Genomic DNA, 24,633 nt, shown 5'->3' on the forward strand with positions numbered 1-24,633 from the left:
ACAATTATGCATTAATAATTTAATGAATGTATAATTAACGATATTAATAATCATGTTTTAACCAGCCAAAATATGTATATGATTTTATCCTTTGTTTTATCACTTTTCCCCAAATTATAAAAATAATATTTTTATAGTTAATAATATGAGAAAAATATGACAGGTAAAAGACCTCCCATCTATCCTTAGTACATGCTTGTAAAGTCAATCACAGTGAACAATTTCTTGTATCTACTTTGAGAGATTTTTTTAAGTTTATATATAAGTGCAGTTTCTATATATTGTATATTCATTTTTATGCAGTATTCATTTATTCATGTTTATGCAGATAAGATCATACCATGCATGCTTTTATGCTTTGAAAATTACTTTTATATTCATCAATGTATTTGGAGTTTATCTTCTTATTTCTAATGTTTAAAATTTTCCATAATTTATAGACCAGGAACTTTTGAAGGACATTTAAACCATGTCCAGTTTTTTGTCACTCTAACAAATGAGGTGACAACAACTTTACACATATTTGCAGGTGCACAATTTTCTGCTCAATGATTCATGGCCAAGTGTTAAAATCAATACTTGGCTTGGGCTTTCACAGAATAACTTTCTGGCATATAAAAATAAATCTTATATTTTGTCTGAAGGCAATTCTTTTCATTATAATTTAATATTGAAACCTTATTATGTAAATATAACACAAGGACATTATAGTGTAAGAACATTAATTACTCAACAGGGCGGGTGGTATATTACTCTTGTGATCATAATGCTGCAAATTTTCCATACGAGACAAACACTTCCTCTTCCTTGTGGGAGAGTAGAGAACAAGATATTTTTGGATGCTTCACTTTTCTTTAATCCCTTCTTATTCATATTCTTTAACAACAGTGAAACATTCTTCCTTATTAAATATGATTTTTCATGAATTTTTCTCCTTTATGATATTTTGAGGTGGCAAAATTGATATTCTGCTGCTAATTTATCTTTGTAAAATGTGAAAAATTCCCCAATAGAATTCATCTTAAGAGACTTAAATGGAAATTAAGTGTCAAAAATCATTTATTTCATTTTTAAAGATTATTATGTCTAACAGAGGTATTCTGCAAAGTTTAGAATTATGATACAATTAATTTCTATTACATTTGTATTACTTTCTCAAATTTTATAAATGTATGTTAAGTATATTATTTAAATTTTTATGAATGATTTTATCAAAGATATTTCACTTTTTAAATAGTGTATCTACTATCAATGTCCTTATTAACTTTATAATTTTAAAATAAAGAACTTTTATAATAAAAGTTTCTATTTAATATTAGTTAATTATTAAATGAAGTTCTTGATATTTAACTTTGTATATAAATTTAGCAGGTTTTTCAAAACCATTACTGTAGCATTTTATTATTGATAATACATATAGATTTATATTTCATCACACCAAAAAGAGTTTCAACATACAAATCATGTAAAGAGTTTTTTGATTCAATTTACAGGTCAAATGCTTGATTATATTTAAACAAATGTACAAATATTAATAAATTCAAACAAATGCTAAGTTTATATTATTGACATTGGTTAAATAAGATGATTACCTATGTGATTACATGAACAATGATGACACACAAATCATGGGGCTCCAGAAATGACCTACAGGTAGACATTCAGCTGTTTGGCCTTCCAAAGATAGAGGGTAAGGCCTCCGTGAAAATGCAGATTCTGATGATAAGGTAGCCTAGAGGCAACGGCACATCTCCTACCTTTGTATACTTGTTTGATTATAGTCACAGGATAAATTGCTAATGGTAGAATTGTCTTATTAAAAAGTATACATGTTTAAAATTTATAATAGACAACAATACATTGCCATCGAAGAATTCTGTACCAAATTACACGCTTACCTAATAGTATATAACTTACAAGTTTCTCTAAACCCTTACCAACATTGGACACTATCAAACTTTAAAATATCCCATCTGAGAGGCAGAAAATGTTATCTCAATTTTTTTGCATTTCATTAATTACAAATGAAGTTAATAATCTTTTAGTTCAATTTGTTTGTCTTTATTTTCTTATAAACTCTTCATAGCTATAGATAATTTTGGGGAGGGTGTATTTCATCTGTTTCTTATTGATTTGTAAAAGTACTTTACATATTTAGGAATTATCCATATATTATTCACATGTGTGGCAAATATTTCCCCAGTTTATTGTCTTTGACTTTATTTATTTATTTATCTATTTATTTATTTAGTGGTGGTTATAGAAGCTTTTACAGTTTCAAGTAGTAAAATTTATTAAGATCTCCTTTATGACTTCTTTATGCTGTGCTATGCTTAGAAAAGATTTCTGCACTTCAAGATGATAAATTATTCACCAGTATTATAAAATAATATTGAAATTTATTTTATGTGAGAATTGACATAGGAATCCAGCTTTAATATTTTATAAGTGGTTATTTATTTTTACACATATAACTGAAATACACATCTGTTTTGTACATCAAATTCCCTTTTTACATATTTACATTACTACTGGACTATTCCTTCACTACACTCAAAATTATGTTATTATTGTAGTGTGTTAATGTGTTTAACTATTTGGTAAGACATATACACTTTCATTGCTTTTAGTTTCCACACTTTTGTTCTGCATCACAGGTTTATGAGAAAAATTTAAAGTCATGTTTCAAAAAATAATATTTTAACATAGAAATACATTGAATTTGTAAACTAATTTAGGAATAAATGACACTTTCACAGTATTCAATTCTAATTGTGGTGAATATTGCCCATTTGCTTCCAGATCCAATCTCTACCCTCTGCACCTTGTTCTGAGCCCTGAGAGGCTGACCGTTATGGAGGACATCAGTGGGTTCCTTTGTTCTCTGGCTTCCTGGTTAGGATTGACCAAGGGAAGCACCTTCAGGGCATGGGAGGGCGGCTGTATTCTTCTGCTGAAGGGTACAGAGCCTATCCAAGTCTCTTGCCTACAGTTCTGAATCCTCTCTCCAGATTTAGTAGTGATGGCAGCCCTTGCTCTTCAGGGCATAGGGTGTGTGGATAATCCCTCTCTAGCTGTTGCTAGCTCCCGGATGCTTCATCATCATTGTTGGCTTCCTTAACCCTGCCCACACCTTGTAAACAGTCCTCTCATTAAACTCTTGTCAATCACCCCCTTTGAATATGTCATCTCTTTCTGCAGGAACTCTGATGGACGCAAGTACATTTGGGATTTCAGGAACTCTTCATACAGCTCATTCTGTAACAGAGACTGATTATAAAACCTAGATGAGAACTGAGTACAAGTCATTTTAAGATGATAGCCAGAATGCATGAGAAAACTTGTAAGTAGGCATGAAGTGGAGTATCAGAAGTCACTACTGAACTATGACGAGATTGAATTTGAAACTAATATTAGAAAATACTTTAAATTTGCTGGCAAATATAGACAGGATGAATGCAAGCTTGCTAGATTTTTGCCAGTTAGTTATATTTCCAAGTCCTATGAGAGCGCCTGTTGGTTTGTATTGTGGAAATGGGGCATATTGGATGCACATATATTTATAATTGTTTTACCCTCTTGATAAATCCACTTTATCACTATATTATGACCTTCTTTGTCTTCTATTGAAGTTTTTGACTGAAAGTCTATTTTGTTTGATATAAGAATACACGTTTTTAGTTTCTATTTACATGGAATGTGTTTTTCTATTATTTCACTTTGAGCCTATGTGTGTCCTAAAAGCTGAAATGAGATTATTTAGGTAGCATGTAGTTGGGTCTTGTTTTGTTTTTATTTTCTGCGGTACGCGGGCCTCTCACTGTTGTGGCCTCTCCCGTTGCGGAGCACAGGTTCCGGACATGCAGGCTCAGCGGCCATGGCTCACGGGCCCAGACGCTCCGCAGCATGTGGGATCCTCCCGGACCGGGGCACGAACCCGCGTCCCCTGCATCAGCAGGCGGACTCTCAACCACTGCGCCACCAGGGCTGTTGTTTTTTATTTTTTAACCCCATCAGCCACTCTGTGCCTTTTAATTGGATAATTTAATCCATTACATTTAAAGTAATTATCAATAGGTAAGGTCTTACTATTGCTATCTTGTTAATTGTTTTCTGGCTGTTTTGTAGTTCCTTTGTTACTTTCTTCTTCTCTTGCTGTCTTCCTTTGTGAATTGAATGGTTTTAGATAGTAGTATAATTTGATTACCTTCTCTTTATTTTGTGTGTACTATTATAGGTTTTTGTTGTGTGTTACCTGAGATTTATTTGAAATATCTTATAGATATAACAGTATTTTACATTGATAACAACTTAATTTTTATTGCATACAAAAACTACCCTTTTACTCTCTCACCTACATTTTATTTTTTTGATGTCACAATTTACATATTTCTATCCATTAAAAAGCTATTGTAGCTATATCTATTTTCAATACACTTGTCCCTTAACCTTTATAGTAGAGTTAAGTAGTTAACACACTACCATATTACAATTAGAGCATTCTGAGTGAAACTCTAAACTTACCTTTATTGGTGTGTTTGTATATTTTCATACTCTCATTTCAGCTTGAAAAACATCTGTCAGTGTTTCTTTTAAGGCATGTCTAGTCGCTCTGGTTTCTTATGCAAAGTCTACCTCACCTTCTTTTCCTGAGGACTACCTTATTGGGTAAAGTATACTTGGTTGGCAGTTTTTTCCCAACACTTTGAATAGATCATTCCATTCTCTCCTGGCCTGCAAAGTTTCTTCTGAAATATCATGATAGCCTTATCAAGGTTCCTTTGTATGAGAGAATTCTCTTCCTAAATTTTCCAATTTTTTTCTCTTGCTGTTTTTAAAATTCTCTCTTTGTCTTTGGTTTTAGACAATTTTATTACAATGTGTTTTGGAGAAGAGCATTTCAGATTGAAAATTGGGGTGACCTATTAATCTCATGAACTTACATGTCCAAATCTCTCCCCAGGTTTGACAAGTTCTTCTTTACATAGCCATTACCTCTTTACATAGCTTTTTACCCTTTTTTCTCTTCTCTTTCTGGGACTCCAGTTTTGCATATATTGTTTCCCTTATTGTTGTCCTATCAGTCCCATAGGCTTTATTTATTCCATTTTATCTTTTTTTGTTTTTGAAACTCTGACTGGATAATTTCAAATGATCTGTCTTCACTTATTCTTTCTTCTGCTTGGTCCAGTCTGCTGTTGAAACTCTCTATTCAATTTTCAGTTCAGTAATTGTATTCCTCAGCTCCAAAATTTCTGTTTAATTCTTTTTTATGTCTTCTATCTTTTTGTCAAACTTCTTATTTTGTTCTTGTTGTTTTCATGATTTCACTAAACTGTTTTTCTGTGCTCTCTTGTAGCTTTCAGAGCTTCTTTAGAAGGATTATCTTGAATTCTTTGTGGAGCTATTTCTGTATCTTCATTTTGGGGGGTCAGTTACTGGAAGTTTATTGTGTTTCTTTTTATTTAATAAATTTATTTTATTTATTTATTTATTTTTGGCTGCGTTGGGTCTTCTTTGCTGCATGTGGGCTTTCCCTAGTTGCGGCGAGAGGGGGCTAGTCTTAATTGCGGTGTGCGGGCTTCTCATTGCAGTGGCTTCTCTTATTGCGGAGCATGGGCTCTAGGCATGTGGGCTTCAGTAGTAGTGGCACGCAGGCTCAGTAGTTGTGGCTCATGGGCTTAGTTGCTGCGCAGACCAGTGGTTGAACCCATGTCCCCTGCATTGGCAGGTGGATGCTCAACCACAGCGCCACCAGGGAAGCCCCTATTGTGTTTCTTTAGTAGTGTCATGTTTCTCTGATTCTTTGTGATCCTTGTAGCTTTGCATATGTATCTGCACATTTCAAGAAATAGTCACCTCTTCCAGATTTTATGGTATGATCGGTAAGGAAAGACCTTCACCTGTAGGTGGCAGCATGCTGGAGTGTGCTCTGACCCTGGGTCTAGAGGTGCAGATGATCAAATGTGGGGGCTTACACATAGCACAGGGAGATCAGCTTGGTGCTTTGTGACCGCCTGGAGGGGTGGGATAGGGAGGGTGGGAGGGAGGGAGGTGCAAGAGGGAAGAGATATGGGAACATATGTATATGTATAACTGATTCACTTTGTTATAAAGCAGAAACTAACACACCACTGTAAAGCAATTATACTCCAATAAAGATGTAAAAAAAAAATGTGGGGGCTTGTGTTGGTTTTATTTTGGGGAAGGGGTCATGGTGACTCACCAGCTCAGATCACTGAGGTCTACATCATCAACAAGTGTGTGGTCCTTGGTGAACACTGAGGGGGTGGGGTCCTGCAGAGACTGTATGGGCTATTGGGATCCTCAGTAGCACCTCCAGGTCCAACAGCATGGACCAGGACTGGCAGCTGTAGTGGCTGGAGCTGATGGTGTGCACACACTCAGCTGAAGGGGCCACCTGTAGGTGCCCGTGTAGTGGCAGGGGCCAGTTTTAAGCACATATGTGCTGGGGCCACTGCACTGGCGACTGCAGGGGCACAGCTGCAGGGGCCCTGGCTGTGGGTGTGCATTCCTGTGGCTGCAGATTCTCACCATGGGCTCATGGCAGTGGTTTCTGGTGATGGGGATTGGCTGGGGGAAGGCAGATATACAGCTAGAGGGCCTACCTGCAGGTGAGCCCAGTGCTACACCCAGTGACAAGAGGCAGCATCAGATTTGCCCCCACAAACAACTGTAGAGGCCATGGCTGTCAATGTGCCCTCCTGTGGCTGTACAGTCTCCCCATGGGTATGTGTTTGGCAGTGGAGGTCAGTGATGGGAGTAAGCCCAGGGGCACGTAGGTATGTAGATGCAGGGGCCAACTGTAAGTGAGCCCAGTAGTATAGGCCAGTGAAAGGAGAGAGGGAGAGATCTGGGCTTACAAGCAGTTGCAGGGGTCCTGGTTGACTTTTACTATTGTTTTGATTGTTTGATTTTTGCATCTTGGATTGTTTATTTTTCTTTGTTTTAAATTACCAAATTGCTCATTGTTAGAATTTTGGGAGAAGAAAGTTTTGAAATTTTTCTTTATTCTATCATTTAATCATATAAATTTCTTAAATAGCTGTCCCTGCTTAGGTTAATTTTGGGGCATGGGATTTTTTCCAATAGAGCATTCTGGTCAACATTAACAGAGAGCTGCAATGAAAGATATTTTACAAACAGATTTAATAATTTACATCTTTATGTGTAACTGTTTTAAAACTCGGGAACATGTTTCTAAGGAGTGAAACAGGCTGTTGTAATAATATTTAAGCAATGCCTGTGAATAGTCTGATTCAGTTCTTTCTCAAGGCAAAATATAATTTTAAGAGGCTTCTGAAATCCTTTGCTTACACTTTAGCTATATTATCCCAAGACAATAAAATTTGTTGGGAATTTCATGTTGTAGAGGGACTGTTGATGTATAAGTTAAAGGAGAGTGTTTCATAGAAATTCTGAGGAATTTTAGTTTCCCCAGGTCTGTTCAACTGTCAATGAACAGATGAAATATTTGGAAATTTCTAAGGCTAACTGCGAAGATTTAGGTCTCAAAGAGAACAGAAGAGTTCAGAATTTTTAAGGAGCGTGGAAATGGCCATCATTTTCTAAAATTAATTTTTATTGGAGTATAGTATCTTTACAATTTTGTGTTAGTGTCTACTTTACAGCAAGATAAATCAGCTATACATATAGATATATCCCCGCTTTTTTGGATTTCCTTCCCATTTAGGTCACCACAGAGCATTGACTAGAGTTCCCTGTGCTATACAGTAGGTTCTCATTAGCTGTCTATTTTATACATAGTATCAATAGTGTATATATGTCAATCCCAGTCTCCCAATTCCTCCCACCCCTCCCCCTTGGTGTCCGTACATTTGTTCTCTATGTCTGTGTCTTTATTTCTGCTTTGCCAATAAGATCATCTATACCATTTTTTCTAGATTCCATATGTATATGTTAATATACGACATTTGTTTTTCTCTTTCTGACTTCACTCTGTATGACACTCTCTAGATCCATCCATGTCTCTACAAATGACCCAGTTTCATTCCTTTTTATGGTCAAGTAATATTCCATTGTATGTATTTACCACATCTTCTTTATCCATCCCTCTTTGAGGGACATTTAGGTTGCTTCCATGTGGAAATGGCCATCTTTAGTTAAGTTAGGATAGATATATGGAATTGTTAATTTACAACTGTGTGTGTTTCCAAAGTATTAGTTTTAATAAGTACTAAATAATCTTTAAATTATTTAGAATATGTAAAATATCTCCCCATAGAAATAAATAGGTCCTCAAATTAACACAAAAATTTGTTTAACCCATCAGAATTGTGAGGTGTTTGCTAATAGCTTATTCAGGCTATCTTTTTGTAAGTGGAGAGAGATATTGTGTAGAGAGACTTGGGTAACATAGAGAGACTTGGGTAACCATCAGCTGGTCAATCAGGTGACTGAGCAGTCACAACTCAGAGGGAGTGTGTACATGATATGACGTTATTATTTCCAAACAATGTCCTCTACTGTGCTCTGTCAAACTTCTCTTCCCTGCTGAGTACCAGGTATTTTAATAATAATTTGGCAGATCCCTTGGTTTTCAGGTCACTTTCACTTGTTAAATTTCCACTCTAGGACTTCCCTGGCAGTCCAGTGGTTAAGACTCCGTGCTTCCTCTGCAGGGGCATGGGTTCAATCCCTGGTTCGGGAAGTTTGTGTGGTATGACCAACAACAAAAAATTTTCTACTCTAGTCTTATCTATCTTAAAGCCGATTTTACATATCTTTTATTTCCCCCTTCTCCAATGGATCTTCTAACTCACTGCACCACAGGCATAGGCCATGTCCTGAGGAATCTGCAGCAAAGGAAGGAGGATGTGTTCTGCTCTTTTAATACATTTCCTCTTTGAAATAGCCCCCTCCTTCCAGCTTCTGCATTTGGCCTCTCTGTTTTAGGGCACACAGAGGAGAAACAGAGAAGAGAGTGGTCATTTTATGGTTTTGGCCAATGATTCCTGGTGGGGAAGCATTTGCTCAGGCTTATTTTGGTTCCACTGCACCCTAGTGGTATAACGTGTAGTTCTGGCACCTAATTTTCTTGGAGGCATGTTTCAGTTTTTGTCTCTGTCACCTAATACTGCCTCAAAGAAATGAATTTTACACCCATAGCTCAAGGTGAGAAATTTCCTCACTTGGAAGCTGTCTGAGCAGCCATGTGGCTCCTTTCTTCTTGTTTACACTCTTGAGGGCCTTCATATGGAGTCAAGGAAACCAGGGGTCTTCTTCCTCCTCTTCTGTCCAGGCATGCTACATCATGAAACACTTTCCCTTGCTGGTATAGACAGCTCCAGCAGCTTCCTGCCTTCAAAAGGTACAAGCTCTCTTTATAAGTTATCACCAAATTGCAGAGAATGTGTCAAGCTTTCCCAAGAACAACTTCCCCACCCTCCATTAGAATATAAGCTCCACATGACATAGAATTAGTTGGTTGTTCATCACTCTATTCCTAGAGCATAGAACAGTTCAGACCTCATAGGTGTTCAATATTTTTTTATTGAAAGAATAAATAAATACAATTGTGTCAAGATTTTATTTGTTTTTAAAATCTTTGATACAGGTTGGATGACATCAGGTTTCAATTAACCAAATAACCTATAGTCTTGTGGTTTTAAACTGGTGGTCATTTGGCTCCCTTCCCACTGAGGATATTTGGTAATGTCTGGAGACATTTTTGGTTATTACAACTCCGAGAGGGGTGCTACTGGCATCCAATGGGTAGAGACCAGGGATGATGCTAAACATTCTATGACGCAAAGGAGCAAATCAAAGAATTATCCAATTCAAAATGCCAATAGTGTCAAAGTTGAGAAACCTTGTATTAATATATTATTTAATTATAATAAACAAATTATTCAACTAACAAAACTGAATTATTTTTAAAAGATGCATTGTCATTTTCAGTTATCTAGACAAATTCCTGTTTTTAAAGATGTCTCTCAATTTTTGAATCACCTCAGTTTTTTCAGGACATTTTTTACAGACAATATGGATGTTTGATTGCTAAATGAAACATTTAAAATAGGCATTTTAAACTTTTTCCCAGAGGGCTTTTCAATGTGAATAAAACGACACTATGGCAAGTTAGTCCTTAGATTGTTGGGATAAGTTTTTATGATGAAGACTTAACTATGACTCTGATGTTAACTATACTCTTGTTCGTAAACTTCATAAATAATCTTTCATTATAAACTGAGCAAAAGAAATACGGACTTGCAATAAATCTGAAGCCTCATCAACAGCATGCAAAGACTCATTTCATTTTCTTAGAGCAGATTCACTCTAAAGCATCTTAGTTGAAGTTTCTAATCCTTTCCTACAACAATAAATAGCCCCATTTGTATTTCAGATTTATTATTGCAGAAACATATGGCTTAGAGAACTTGCCCATTATATGGTATTCTTAAATATTTTCCTGGGGGTAGGATTCTTCTTTAATATTATTCTTTAATATTGATTCTTTAATGCTTACAGAAAGCTATTTATTTAAAAGTTAAATCACAGCTTTATTGAGATATAATTCCATATTGACAAGTTCACTCTTACAAAAGTCATATATGGAAAGCCTATAGCTAACATCATACTCAATGATTAAAAACGGAAAGCTTTCCCTCTAAGATCACATTAAAGGAATCATGCACTATGATCAAGTAGAATTTATGCCTAGAATGTAAGGATGGTTCAACAAATGCAGATCAATAAATGTGATACACCACATTAACAGAATGAAGGAGAAAAAACACCCGATCATTTCAATAGATGTAGAAAAAGCATTTGACACAATTCAACGTTGTTTCATGATAAAAGCTCTCAGCCCATTATGTATAGAAGGAACTTACCACAACACTATAAAGGCCGTATGTGGAAAGTGAACATTGTGAAAAACTGAAAGATTTCCCTCTGAGATCCAGAACAAGGCAAGGTTGCCCCCTATCACTTCTATTTAACATAGTACTGCAAGCAGGTGAGGTCAGCATGATGGCAGAACAGGAGGTCTTCTTCTTGAACCCCCTTCCCCACTCAGCAACAATAACTGGGCAGCCATCCACAGACAAAAGTGCCTTTGTGGAAGTTTTGGGATCCAGGTAGGAGACTGTGATGCCCCAGTTTTCTTGGTCAAGACTGATGAGGGCCATTTTGAGTATGCAGGCCCATGCCCAGGTGGGCTGACCCAGAAAGGCTCTGTATCCCTGTGGACTTGGCTATAGCATCACTTGGCATTGGTCCTTCCCCCAGCACCATACACTAAAGGGCTTGGGATGAGTCACACCTATCTGTGCCCACAGACGACGGTAATGGCTATGGGCCCTGAAGTGGCCCATGACCTGGCTCCAGCCCCTCTCAGCCATGGTCTGGGAGCCCCTGGACAAGTCTGCCAAACTTAGTCCAACTGTAGATTCTGAAATGGCCCTGTAACTGGGCCATAGACCCTGCTAGCCCTAGTCCCCAAGCAGTCCTGTGGGCCCAGTGATCTGGAGGCAGACATGCCCGTCTGTGCCTCCAGAGATCCTGAAATAGACTTACATTTGGTTCCAGCCTGTCCTAGCCACAGTCCACTAGCAATCCTGCCAGCCCAGGGACCCAGTGGATACTGAATCCATAACATATGCCTAGTTATTTATTTACAAATATTTGTTATGCATTTCCTAGTTGTAGTAACTCTACTAAGTGCTGGGGACATAGTGGATGTCAAAAGGCATGCCTCTGCTTTCATGTAGGTTATGGCCTATTGAAGGGAGTACATATTTAACACATGAACAAAAAAGGAAACATGTTATTGTAAATTGTGTTATGTGGTATAATAGAAAAAATGGAGTCTTATGATAGAGAATTAGCATGGGATAGCTGATGTAGACAGGGTAGTCAGGGAAGATGTTTCTATGTGGTTGCTACTTAAGCAACAATCTCAGTGATGAAATGGAACCAGCTTTTAAAGAGCGAAGTGAAAATAGTTCCAGGCACAATACAGGCATATGTAAAAAAGTCTTTTAAGATAAATTTCAATCTTGTTATTATGGCCCATTGTCTTTTCATTAGCTGCTTATCATCCTCAATATACTTATTAAAACATTTCCACATACTATTGTAGTAGTCTGTTTAATGATATTGCTTCTCTATCCCCCTATCATGAAGTTAGGTTTCCTGTGTTCTTCTTGGACTCTCCAGTCCCTAGAGGTTCACGTTAAAGGAAAACGTAAGAAAGCAAGAGGGAGAATGAGTGGGAGTGACACCAAACCTAGTAAGTTTTGATAATGATTATGAAGAAGTCATTGTTCCCAAAAGAAACTGATTTATATCCCTCTTTTGGAAGAGAGATTAACAGCGTAGAAGTGATCAATATTTTTTCAATATTTTTCGTAAAATTTTTGTAGAATGTAAACCCACATTTGTATATGTAATTGTCTTTCTAATTTAAAATGTACTTTTTAATTTGGACAATTTGTAATTGTCCTTCAGATTGAATGAGGTCAGATCTTAATGCACAAAACTTAACACTTCACTGTTTGTTTTGAAATTTCTTCAAAATATTTACCTCTAAAATTTCTTCCTTTCATTTTTATTCTTTAAGCACTAAATAATGGAAAATCCCTTGTAAAACTGCTATCAAAATCAAGATATAACCTTAAAGAAAGCACTTACTATAACATAGATACTCAGTAAACATTAGGACTATCTATTTTCTAGGTTAATTAAATTAAAGCCCAGAAGCCTCAGAAGGTCTTCTCTCTTCCTTTCATACATTATCAAATATGATTTTATATAGTCTGTGTTTTTCCTTCATTGTTACTTTCCAAATTTTTGGCTCTCTTACTGTTCAATTCAACTCACTATTTCTGTAGATTTTTGGATTTAAATGTATAATAGGTGATATTTCTCCCATGAACGGAGGTGGTTATTTATTTTTCAATGTTATGATCTAATGAATGTAATTAGGTACATTTACCTCAGAATTCAAATATGTTTCTGTCCAAGATATATTTGCTTTATACATATATTTGGGAAATGAATGATGGACTAGAATAAATCAAGCTGTATCCCTTTCAGATATGGATCAATGTATCAATATCCTGAAGACCAATATGCAAATAAGCAATCAGTGCCTCCTCCAAATTATAACTTTTTTTGTCCCATGAGTATCTTCTAGGAGCTGTTTTGGATTCTATGGCCATTAGTTCCTCTGTCCTTACTCCTCTGACTTTAGGACTATTTATCCAGTATTGAGACATACCCACTGTCAGAGCAAAAATCAAAATGTCAGTTATATCTTCCTTGTTTCCTTAATACTTTGCTTCCTCTGCTTTTTGACTTTGCTTGGTTGTCCTAGCCTAGTTACCTGCCTCCTAGGACAAATGTTCTTTGGAGTTATTTATATTTCCTGTGGTTATTTTTTATATTTCCTGTGGTTATTTTTCATTTCATTTACTATTTTAGCAAAGACCTTCATTGTGCTTGTAGGCTGCAAAGCCATGAAATGAGGAAACACCCTGCAAATATGGATGGTGACCCAGTTCTCAAATACTATAATCTACAGTGGTTCCCTCATTCAAGTATGTATGTTCAAGTATGTATCTGCACAATCTGCCTGGGAACTTCTCCCCCTTTCCCTGACATTGACACACAATCAGAGTTGGACCTGACCATCCTTCAGTGTAACGAGGGATCCACTACTGCCTTCTACTGTGTTCTGGGTTACTTGGTCTTTCTAGCACTTCTGAGCTTGACTATTGCTTTTCTGGCCAGACACCTACCAGACAATTTCAATGAGGCAAAAATAATCACATTCAGCATGCTGGTTTTCTGTAGTGTGTGGATTTCTTTCATACCCAGCTATCTGAGCGTCAAAGGAAAGGCCACTGTGCCTTTGGAAACATTTTCCATCTTGGCTTCCAGAGTTGGTTTATTGGGTTTTGGTTTGTTTTTTTTTTGACAGGAGTTATATGTCATTCAGAGTTCTGGATCCTGAGAGGAATTGTGTTTGCGTATAATATTGAACACAGTGCAACTGCAGGACTAGGGAACAGTGAATCAAAGATATTCTTAGCCTATCTCAATTCTCAGTGATCACCCATCTTTTTTCTTTTCCTAGTAAAATAGATTTCTAACTAAAAAATAAGATATAGTTCACCACTTTGGTTATGTTGGACTCAGTTGCTTCTATTTGTCCATAAAATTGGTAGAAAAAGGAGCAAATATTCCACTGGAATCTGCTCCAATGTAAATAAGCTAAATTATAGTCGCAGTTTACGACCTGAAGATAATGGAAACGATTGTGCTGTAGAAGTTGTGTTGGAAAGTTTCTACAACTCTCGTGTTCACTTGTTCACGAGAATGTACCACTTAAAAAGGGGGAGAAGCAAAGTTTTAAAAAACTGGGAGGAAGATCAGCGCTAGTATATGAATGTAAGGTCATGTATTCTAGGACAAATCTTTCTGTGTTGGGGTTGTGTATCAACATAGTAGTAATGTATGGAATCGACAGAAGGAATAGAATATTTTCAGAAATATTTCCAATAAATGACATGAATGTAACCTTCTTGCAGGAGCTCAACCAAGTGTTTAAGTGAATATTCATCAAAGAGATGTTTCAAACCAATTGTTCAAAAGCTGAAATGGATTGTAAATGGGTATGCTGTATGGCAATTGATGCATGGTTCATGGGGAATAACCCATCATCCAATGATCGTTTACACAGCATCTTAATTTATTCTTTGGTAGCATAGTATAATAAAAGTATAAATAATGTCCATATACCATATAGCTTTCTATTATATAAACACCTTTATATGACCACTTTGCTTAAGAAATGGCAATAGATTTGAAGTTCCCTGTATGCTCTCTCCCATGAACATTCTGCTCCTTGCAGTTCTCTAGAGGGAAGCTCTACTCTAAATTTTGTGTTAATCATTTCATTTTTAAAGTAGTTCTCCATCCCCAAATAATATGTTGTTGAATTTTTGACTGTTTATCAATTTTATATAAATATATTATATGGCATGTGTTCTTATGTGACTTGTTGTATTTCCTAAGCCTATTTTAAGGATTTATACATGTGGTTGGATACAGTATAGTTGTATTTCATCCTTTTTCATTGTTACATATTGTATCTCACTATGTAAGAATATAGCAGTAACTACTGAGTTCTCCTCACAACAGATATTTGGACTGTTTCTTTTTTTCATATTGCAAAGATTGCTGTTTCTTCCATTCTTGTATAAATCCCCTGGTGCATACATATATCATTTCTCTAGAAGTGGAATTTCTGTATCATAAGGTATTTCTTTGTCAGGAAATATGAATTTATTTTCTAAATTCTTTTTGTAAGAATTTGAACTATCAATAGTTACTTATAAAATTTTGCATTGCACGACATCTTTATCAAAAGTTGGCCATTGTCAGGCTCTTAATTTTGTCACTTTGAGATTATGACATGGTATTTTCTTTTATAACTTGCAGTCACCTGATTTGTAATGAAATTGCTATTTTTACTTCTCTTTTTCTCTGGTTCAGTGATTTCACAACAATATGACTAAATGTGGATCTCCTTTTCTTTTCTCTTTTTTTTTTAACCTGCCTAGGATATTCCGGCCTTTCTAAATATGTGAATTAAGTTTTATTATTTCAGGAAAATTCTCAAACATTATTGTTTCAAATATTTTGCCCCCTAGTCTCTATCTCCCCTTTCTGGGGTTGTAAAATAGTCATTCCATGCCTCTTAAACTCTATTTTATATATATCTGATGTCTCAAACCCTATTTTCTGTTTTTAATCAAAAGGAAAAATTATATTTATCTCCATAAATGCCTTCAGCATTGAAAGTTCTTGACAAAATTCAATATTCATTCCTAATAAAAACCTTAGTAAATATGAATTGGTAATTCCTGAAACCAGAGGCTAATTTAAAGGGGAAATGCTATGAAATTCCCACTGAAATCAAGAACAAGTCAAGAATGCTCACTATTTCCATTACTACTTCACACTGTATTGGAAATATGGGCCAATGCAATTTTTTAAAAAAGAAAATAACTAGAAACATGACAATGGGAAAAGAAGGTATAGAACTATCTCTATTGGCAGATAACTATCTCTGTTGGTGGTAATATACCAGGAATATCTAAGAAAATCAATGATGCAAATAATAAAAAAGTTTAGTAAGATAGTAGAATAGAAAATTAATATACAAAAGCAATACATATACAAATAACCAGTTAGAAGTACAATGAAAGAGAAAGCACCATTTATGACAGCAATAAATAAGATGTAATTCCTAAGAATAAAATAACAAGATATGTGAAAAACCAATATGAGAAAAACTTTAGCACTTTCTTGGAAGTTGACATGAACACATGGAAAGATATCCCTTGTTTGTGAATGTCAGTTCTCCTTAAATTAATGTAGAAATTGAGCACAATCTCAACACAAATAGCATACTTTTTCCCCTTGAACAAAACAGATTGATTCTACAGTCTATATTGCAAAAAACTTGCTAGAATACATAAGAACACCTAGAAAAGAGCCATGAATGGGAAATAGTCCTTCCAGATACTAAAGCACATTATAAAACCTTTGTATTTTAAACACTGTGATACTGACACAAAAGTAGACACACAGATGAATGGGATAAACAAAAATTCAGAAATTAATACAAGTACATAAAAACATAAAAGCGCCAACTCAAAATTGAGTTTTCAATAAATGAAATTGGAAGAACTAAGTAGCCATTTGGAAAGATAGTAAAATTGGATCCATAAGTCAAACACCAGAATAAATTCCAAATAGGTAAGAAATCTAAATACAAAAAATAAAACCATACAAGTACAAGAAGAAAACATAAGTGAAGTTTTATATATCCCAAGTCAGAACTTAGCTATGACTAATTCTAACTTAAAATATATACTACATAACACATATTAAAACGCTATAACTGGGGGCTTCCCTGGTGGCGCAGTGGTTGAGAGTCCGCCTGCCGATGCAGGAGACACAGGTTCGTGCCCCGGTCCGGGAGGATCCCACATGCCGCGGAGCGGCTGGGCCCGTGAGCCATGGCCGCTGAGCCTGCCTGTGCTCTGCAACGGGATAGGCCACAACAGTGAGAGGCCCGCATACCGCAAAAACAAAAAAAACAAACAAAAAAACCCACTATAACTAGTGATAAAAGGCAAATGACAAAATGAGAGAAAAATATTTGCAAAATATACCATACATAGAGAACTAATATAAAGAGTTCTTAAAGAAAAAAAGTCCAGTGATACCGTGATGGTGAGGATACTTAGTCTCTAGATAGTGTTTCCCTAGATGGCAAGGACACTTAATCCTTAGATGCATCACTTCTCACTAAAATGAACTAGACGTTCTTGGAGAAATGGATGATTCTAGGTCTGAGGCAGGGAAGGTACAAGGTGTGCCTGGCCCATCTTTCTTGTGTGTGTGTGCCAGAAAGCCAGATTGTGTTCAAAGACCAATGGAGATGTTAAAAGGACAAGAGAACCAACTTGAAGGGACGTGTGCTGGCCAAATTTGGAAAATTTTAAGCATAAAGGGAATTCCCTGGCAGTCCAATGGTTAGGATTCCACACTTTCACTGTGGAGGGCATGGGTTCAGTCCCTGGTTGGGGAACTAGGATCTGGCAAGATGTGTGGCCAAAAAAAAAAAAAAAAGTTAAGCATAAAAAAGCCCATAATGGATTATAAAATATTAAATTAAAAAAGAAGCTATGAGTCCATAATGTTACTCAGAGTATAGGGGGAGGAGGAAAAGGGCAGGGGAGCTCTTCCTTTTGGAAGAATGCCAACTAATAAATATGCAAGGAATACCAATTAGAAAATTGTGGTTTTGCATCAATCTCCAGTTTTAATAATTGCTATAGGCAGGAATCATCAGTGGATTTTGCAGTAATTGGGAGAAAGTTGCTGGGGAGTTAGCCATGTGAATATACTGGGAACAGCATTGCAGGCAGAGGAGCTAACAAGTGGTTAAATTAGGCAGAAGTAAGCAGGATGTGGATAATACGAAAGAGGGTCGTAGAGGAGTACAGTGGGGGAAAGGGGGAGGGGATGAGGGGGAAATTAGGTGGCTACATCATGTGGAGACTGAGGCCACTGTAAAGACTGGCTTTTTGTCAGACTGAAATGGAGAACAATTACATGGTTTTGAGCAAAAGACTGATACAATCTGACTTAAGTTTCAAAAAAAGTCACTCAATATAGTCTGGATGGAGACAAGGAGAAATAAGAACAAGAATAAGAAGCAGCAGCACATTTAAAAAATTTTAATTTTATTGGAGTATAGTTAATTTACAATGTTGTGTTAGTTTCAGGTGTATAGCAAAGTGATTCAGTTATATGTACACATATATTCATTTTTTTTAGATTCTTTTTTTTTTGCGGTACGCGGGCCCCTCACTGCTGTGGCCTCTCCTGTTGCAGAGCACAGGCTCCAGACGCGCAGGCTCAGCAGCCACGGCCCAGGGGCAAAGCCGCTCCATGGCATGTGGGATCCTCCTGGACCGGGGCACAAACCCACGTCCCCTGCATTGGCAGGTGGACTCCCAACCACCACGCCACCAGGGAAGTCCATTCATTGTCATTTGTTTCTAGGTAATTTTTGATTTCCTCTTTGATTTCTTCAGTGATTTTTTGTTGTTTAGTAGTGTGTTGTTTAGCCTCCATGTGTTTTTATTTTTTCCAGTTTTTTTCCCTGTAATTGATATCTAGTCTTATAGCATTGTTGTCAGAAAAAATGCTTGATACAATTTCAATTTTCTTAAATTTACTGAGGCTTGATTTGTGACCCAAGATGTGATATATCCTGGAGAATGTTCCATGTGCACTTGAGTAGAAAGTGTATTCTGTTGTTCTTAGATGGAATGTACTATAAATATCAATCATCTGGTCTAATGTGTCATTTAAGCTTGTGTTTCCTTATTTATTTTCTGTTTGGATGATCTGTCCATTCGTGTAAGTGGGGTGTTAAAGTCACCTCCTATTATTGTTTTAGTGTCAATTTCCCTTTTTATGTCTGTTAGCATTTGCCTATGTATTGAGGTGCTCCTATGTTGGGTGCATAGATATTTACAATTGTTATATCTTCTTCTTGGATCGATCCCTTGATCATGATGTAGTGTCCTTCCTTGTCTCTTGTAATAGTCTTTATTTTAAAGTCTATTTTGTCTGATATGAGTATTGCTACTCCAGGTTTCTTTTGATTTCCATTTGCATGGAATATTTTTTTCCATCCCTTCACTTTCAGCCTGTATGTGTCCCTAGGTCTGAAGTGGGTCTCTTGTAGACAGCATATATACAGGTCTTGTTTTTGTATCCATTCAGCCAGTCTGTGTCTTTTGGTTGGGGCATTTAATCCATTTATATTTAAGGTAACTTTTGATATTTATGTTCCTATTACCATTTTCTTAATTGTTTTGGGTTTGTTATTGTAGGTCTTTTCCTTCTCTTGTGTTTCCTGTCTACCGAAGTTCCTTCAGAATTTGTAAAACTGGTTTGGTGGTGCTGAATTCTCTCAACTTTTGCTTGTCTGTAAAACTTTTGATTTCTCCATTGAATCTGAATGAGATCCTTCCTGGGTAGAGTGATCTTGGTTGTAGGTTTTTCCCTTTCATCACTTTAAGTATATCTTGCCAATCTCTTCTGGCCTGTAGAATTTCTGCTGAAAGATCAGCTGTTAACCTTATGGGGATTCCCTTGAATATTATTTATTGCTTTTCCCTTGCTGCTTTTAATATTTTTTCTTTGTGTTTAATTTTTGTTAGTGTGATTAACATGTGTCTTGGTGTGTTTCTCCATGGGTTTAACCTGTCTGGGACTCTCTGTGCTTCCTGGACTTGACTGACTATTTCCTTTCCCATGTTGGGGAAGTTTTTGACTATAATCTCTTCAAATATTTTCTCAGACCTGTTCTTTTTTTCCTCTTCTTCTTCTTCTGGGATGCCTATAATTTGAATGTTGGTGTGCTTAATATTGTCCCAGAACTCTCTGAGACTGTCCCTGTTCTTTTCATTCTTTTTTCTTTTTTCTGCTCTGTGCAGTTATTTCCACCATTCTGTCTTCAAGCTCACTTATCTGTTCTTCTGCCTCAGTTATTCTGCCATTGATTCCTTCTCGAGTGTTTTAAATTTCAGTTATTGTGTTGCTCATTACTGTTTGTTTGCTCTTTAGTTCTTCTAGGTCCTTGTTAAATGTTTCTTGTATTTTCTCCATTCTAGTTCCAAGATTTTGGATCATCTTTACTCTCATCACTCTGAATTCTTTTTCAGGTAGTTTGCCTATTTCCTCTTCATTTATTTGGTCTTGTGGGTTTTTATCTTGCTCCTTTGCCTGCAAGATATTTTTCTGTCTTCTCATTTTGTCTAATTTACAGTATTTGAGGTCTCCTTTCCACAGGTTGCAGGGTCGTATTTCCTCTTGCTTCTGATCTCTGCCCCCAGTGGTGAGGTTGGTCCAGTGGCTTGTGTAGGGTTCCTAGTGGGAGGGACTGGTGCCTGTGTTCTGGTGGGTGGAGCTGAGTCTTTTCCCTCTGATGAGCAGGGCCGTGTCAGGTGGTGTGTTTTGGGGTGTCTGTGAGCGTAGTATGACTTTAGGTATTCTGTGTGCCGATGGCTGGGTTTGTGTTCCTGTCTTCTTTGTTGTTTGGTGTGAGCCATCCACCACTGGGAGCTGCTGGCAGTTGGGTGGAGCCAGGTCTTTGATTCAGATAGAGGCCTCTGTGAGAGCTCTCAGCAATTAAACTTCCCTGGGGCCAGGAATTCTCTAGTGGTCCAGCCTTCTGGACTCAGTGCTCTCACCCCAGAGCCTCAGGCCCGACTTCTTGGGTCCCTTCTTGGTCGAGGGACCAAGACCCTGCAAGTCACTCATCCCAGCAATAAAGGGGATTACAAAAAAAAAAAAAAGACTAACAAAACCCCAGACAAATGGTAAAAAGTACAATCAAACAGAAACAGAAACAAGGAAGCACACACACACACAAAAGAAACAAAAACAGAACCAAATAAATCAAAAAGCAAGGGAACAACCCGACAAAAAAAAGAACCCAAGAATGAAATCAAACATTTAAGAAGAGGGCTTCCCTGGTGGCGCAGTGGTTGAGCGTCCGCCTGCCGATGCAGGGGACACGGGTTTGTGCCCTGGTCTGGGAGGATCCCACATGCTGCGGAGCGGCTAGGCCCGTGAGCCATGGCCAATGAGCCTGTGCGTCCAGAGCCTGTGCTCTGCAACGGGAGAGGCCACAACAGTGAGAGGCCCGGGTACCGCAAAAAAAAAAAAAAAAAAAAATTTAAGAAGAAAGCTGACAAAAACACAAAACCTAAAAACAACTAAAGCAGAGTGCCAACTGAAGAATGAAACAAAGAAACAAAACAAACAGATAAAAATGATGAAAAAAAAGAGAAGAAAAAGAGAAAGGGGAAAGAAGACATAACAATAGAAAAGCCACACAGAAACAGAAATATAAAAATAATAAAATAGGGCTTCCCTGGTGGCGCAGTGGTTGGGAGTCCGCCTGCCGATGCAGGGGATGCAGGTTCGTGCCCCGGTCCGGGAAGATCCCACATGCCGTGGAGCAGCTGGGCCCGTGAGCCATGGTCGCTGAGCCTGCGTGTCCAGAGCCTGTGCTCTGCAATGGGAGAGATCACAGCAGTGAGAGGCCCGTGTACTGCAAAAAAATAAAAAAATAAAAAAATTTTTTTAAAAATAGAAAATATATTAAAGAAAAAGAAAAAGACAAACAAAACCCCAGAGAAATGGTTAAAAAAAAAATCAAACAAACAAAAACATTAGCAAGGAAACACACACATACATAAAAGAAACAAAAACAGAGCAAAATAAAACAAAAAGCAAGAGAACAACCAGACAAATAGAAGAACTCAAAAACGAAATCAATTAGGATTAAAACTAGCAAAAACACATAACCTAAAAGCAAAACCAAAGCAGTGTGCCAACTGAAGAATACAGCAAGGAAACAGAATAAACTGATAAAAGTGATTTAAAAATAATAATAAATATAAAAAGGGAAAAAACAGGACAACAGGAAAGCAAGGTAGAAATATGGAAATATATATATAAAAAGAAAAATATATTAAAGAGAAAGAACAAAAACTAAGGGAAAAGAACACAGAACAACAGAAAAGTAAAGTTAAAAAGAAATATATATAAAAAAATAAGTCAAAAAATGGCAATCCCAAAAGACTAAAATAAAATAAAACAAAACAACAAACAAAAAAAAGGAAGGAGGGAAGAAAAAGAACCCCCCCCCAAAAAAAGCCAGAACCAATAACAGAAAGAATCAAAGCATAATAAAATTAATAGTAATAATTATATTTCCCTGGGGTCTCTGCTCTAAGTGTCCTTGCATACACTGTGAGCCACAGCTCACCTCCACCTCCCCAAGAGGCTTTCCTCTGCCTCTGGACTGGTCTCTGGACCTGCTGTGGGCCCTGTGCGGACCACGCAGACTCTGATCTGGCCCAATTCCTGCGTTTGCTTGCCCCCATAGTCCATAGTTGCCAGAGCTAGACCATTTTCATTTGTGGGAAGGCTCACTGTCTACTCTGATATTCCACAGACACAGGGTCTACCTAGCTCATCTTGGGGATTTAATCTGCAGCTTGTACAGCTGATGGAAAGCTCTTTTTTTTTGTGGTATGCGGGCCTCTCACTGCTGCGGCCTCTCCCATTTTGGAGCACGGCTCCGGACGTGCAGGCCAGGCGGCCATGGCTCACAGGCCCAGCCACTCCACAGCATGTGGGATCTTCCCGGACCGGGTCACGAACCCGCGTCCCCTGCATCGGCAGGCAGACTCTCAACCACTGCGCTGCCAGGGAAGCCCTGGAAAGCTTTTCAATCTTCTTCCTTAGTCGCCCTGTCCCTGGGGTTCAGCTTTGGTTTTATCCCCACTTCTGTGTGTGGTTCACCTACAGGAGTCTGGTCCTGAGGCTGCCTTGGAGCTCTTGGGTCTTCCCTTGCAGGGACCAGGCGCAGAGGTGGTATGACTGCTTGGATTGCAGGATCTCCGGCAGTGCCAAATGTGCAGGGAAGCTGGAGGCCATGGGTGTAAGAGATATGGCCCTAGTGAGGGCCTTTTCTGGAACCCGGAGTAAAGCATGTGAGGGTCAGCCCTGGCTGGCCTTTTCCTGGCACCCGTCAGCCAACGTGCAAGAGCCAGCCCTGAGCAGGCTTCTTTTACTGTCATCAGCAGGCGCTGGCATGTGGGGAGAGAGAGGTTACAATAGTGGCTCCTCCCCCTGCGTGTGACTCAGCAATAGCGCCCTGCTTCCATGGCAGTCCAGTCTTCCTCCATAGGCATCCCTGCTGTGGATTTCCTCCCTCCCGTCCCTTCAGTCCATCTCCCCACAGTCAACAGAAGTTCTTGCTCTTGGCCTGCTCTCCAGTCCCCACACACCAGCTCCCAGCCCCCTTGCACACCAGTGAACACACGTCCCAATCTGGGGCACATAAGGCCACGGTATGGACCACCTGTGTATTTCTCACTCTGTCCCGTCTGCCACAGATTGGATGCTTCACCCTCTTCGGACAGCCTCAAATGCTTCTCTTCTCTCCCAATTGATTTCCCCATCAGAGAGGGGTTTCCCCAAATTCGGGAATCTCTCCTCTGCTTCAGCTCCCCCACCCAGGGGTGCAGGTCCCATCCCGCTTCCTCTCCTCCTCCTTCTCTCTTCTTTTTTCCATCCTACCCAGTTATGCAGGGATCTTTAGAGCCCTTTCCAGTGTCCAAGGTCTTCTGCTAGCTTTCAGCTGGTGTTCTGTGAGAATTGTTGCATCTATAGATGTATTCCTGATGCATCTGTGGAGAGAGATGAACTCCACATCCACCTGCTCCTCCGCCATCTTGAATCTCTCTAGAAGGTACTCTACTTATTTTCAGTTTTCATATTTCATTGAGTAGTAAAATTACAACCTTAGTAATGAATTTAAATTTCTGGCACACCCAGTAACTCCCTTGGAAATAGTTGAAATGGGCTTCAATGCATTCATGGGTACAGATTGTGTAAAAAGAAAGGATGCACAGAGGAAAGGGGACAAATAAAAGCTTGTTTCTGCAAAGCAAGATATACTGTTGAGAAACAGTTAAGAATCATTATACTAGTAGCTAGAAGAACCCTTATTTAGAATTCTAATACAAAACCAAAATATCTACTTTTCTTCTTTAACTAAAACCTGAATGCTTCAATCTTTTGTTCCACTCAACAATTCAATGTTTTATGTGGAAAAATTTTCCAATCCACTGTATTGTTGTTGTTGTTTGTTTTACCATTTTATTACCCAACTTCCAGTTTGCACAAAACATCTAGAAAATCCAAAATCATTTAAGAAATATAATCTCAAAGGTAAACATTGCCCAAAACAACAGACTGCAATTTCTCCCAAATGTACAAATTTTATTTGTGATCTATCCTTCAGCTTGACAGGTCTTTATGAAGGGATTTTTTTCCTCCTTAAAAATTTCTGAAACAAGATTATTCTAATCAATATCTATCTGTCAAGACCCTGTCATCCACACGGCTCAGAATAAAAGGGAGAAAAAACTAAATAAATAAAAATAAATAAAGTTATTAAAATAAAAAATA

The sequence above is a fragment of the Lipotes vexillifer genome, unplaced genomic scaffold, assembly GCF_000442215.2.
Source record: "Lipotes vexillifer unplaced genomic scaffold, Lipotes_vexillifer_v1.1 scaffold395, whole genome shotgun sequence".
Lineage (NCBI taxonomy): Eukaryota > Metazoa > Chordata > Mammalia > Artiodactyla > Lipotidae > Lipotes > Lipotes vexillifer.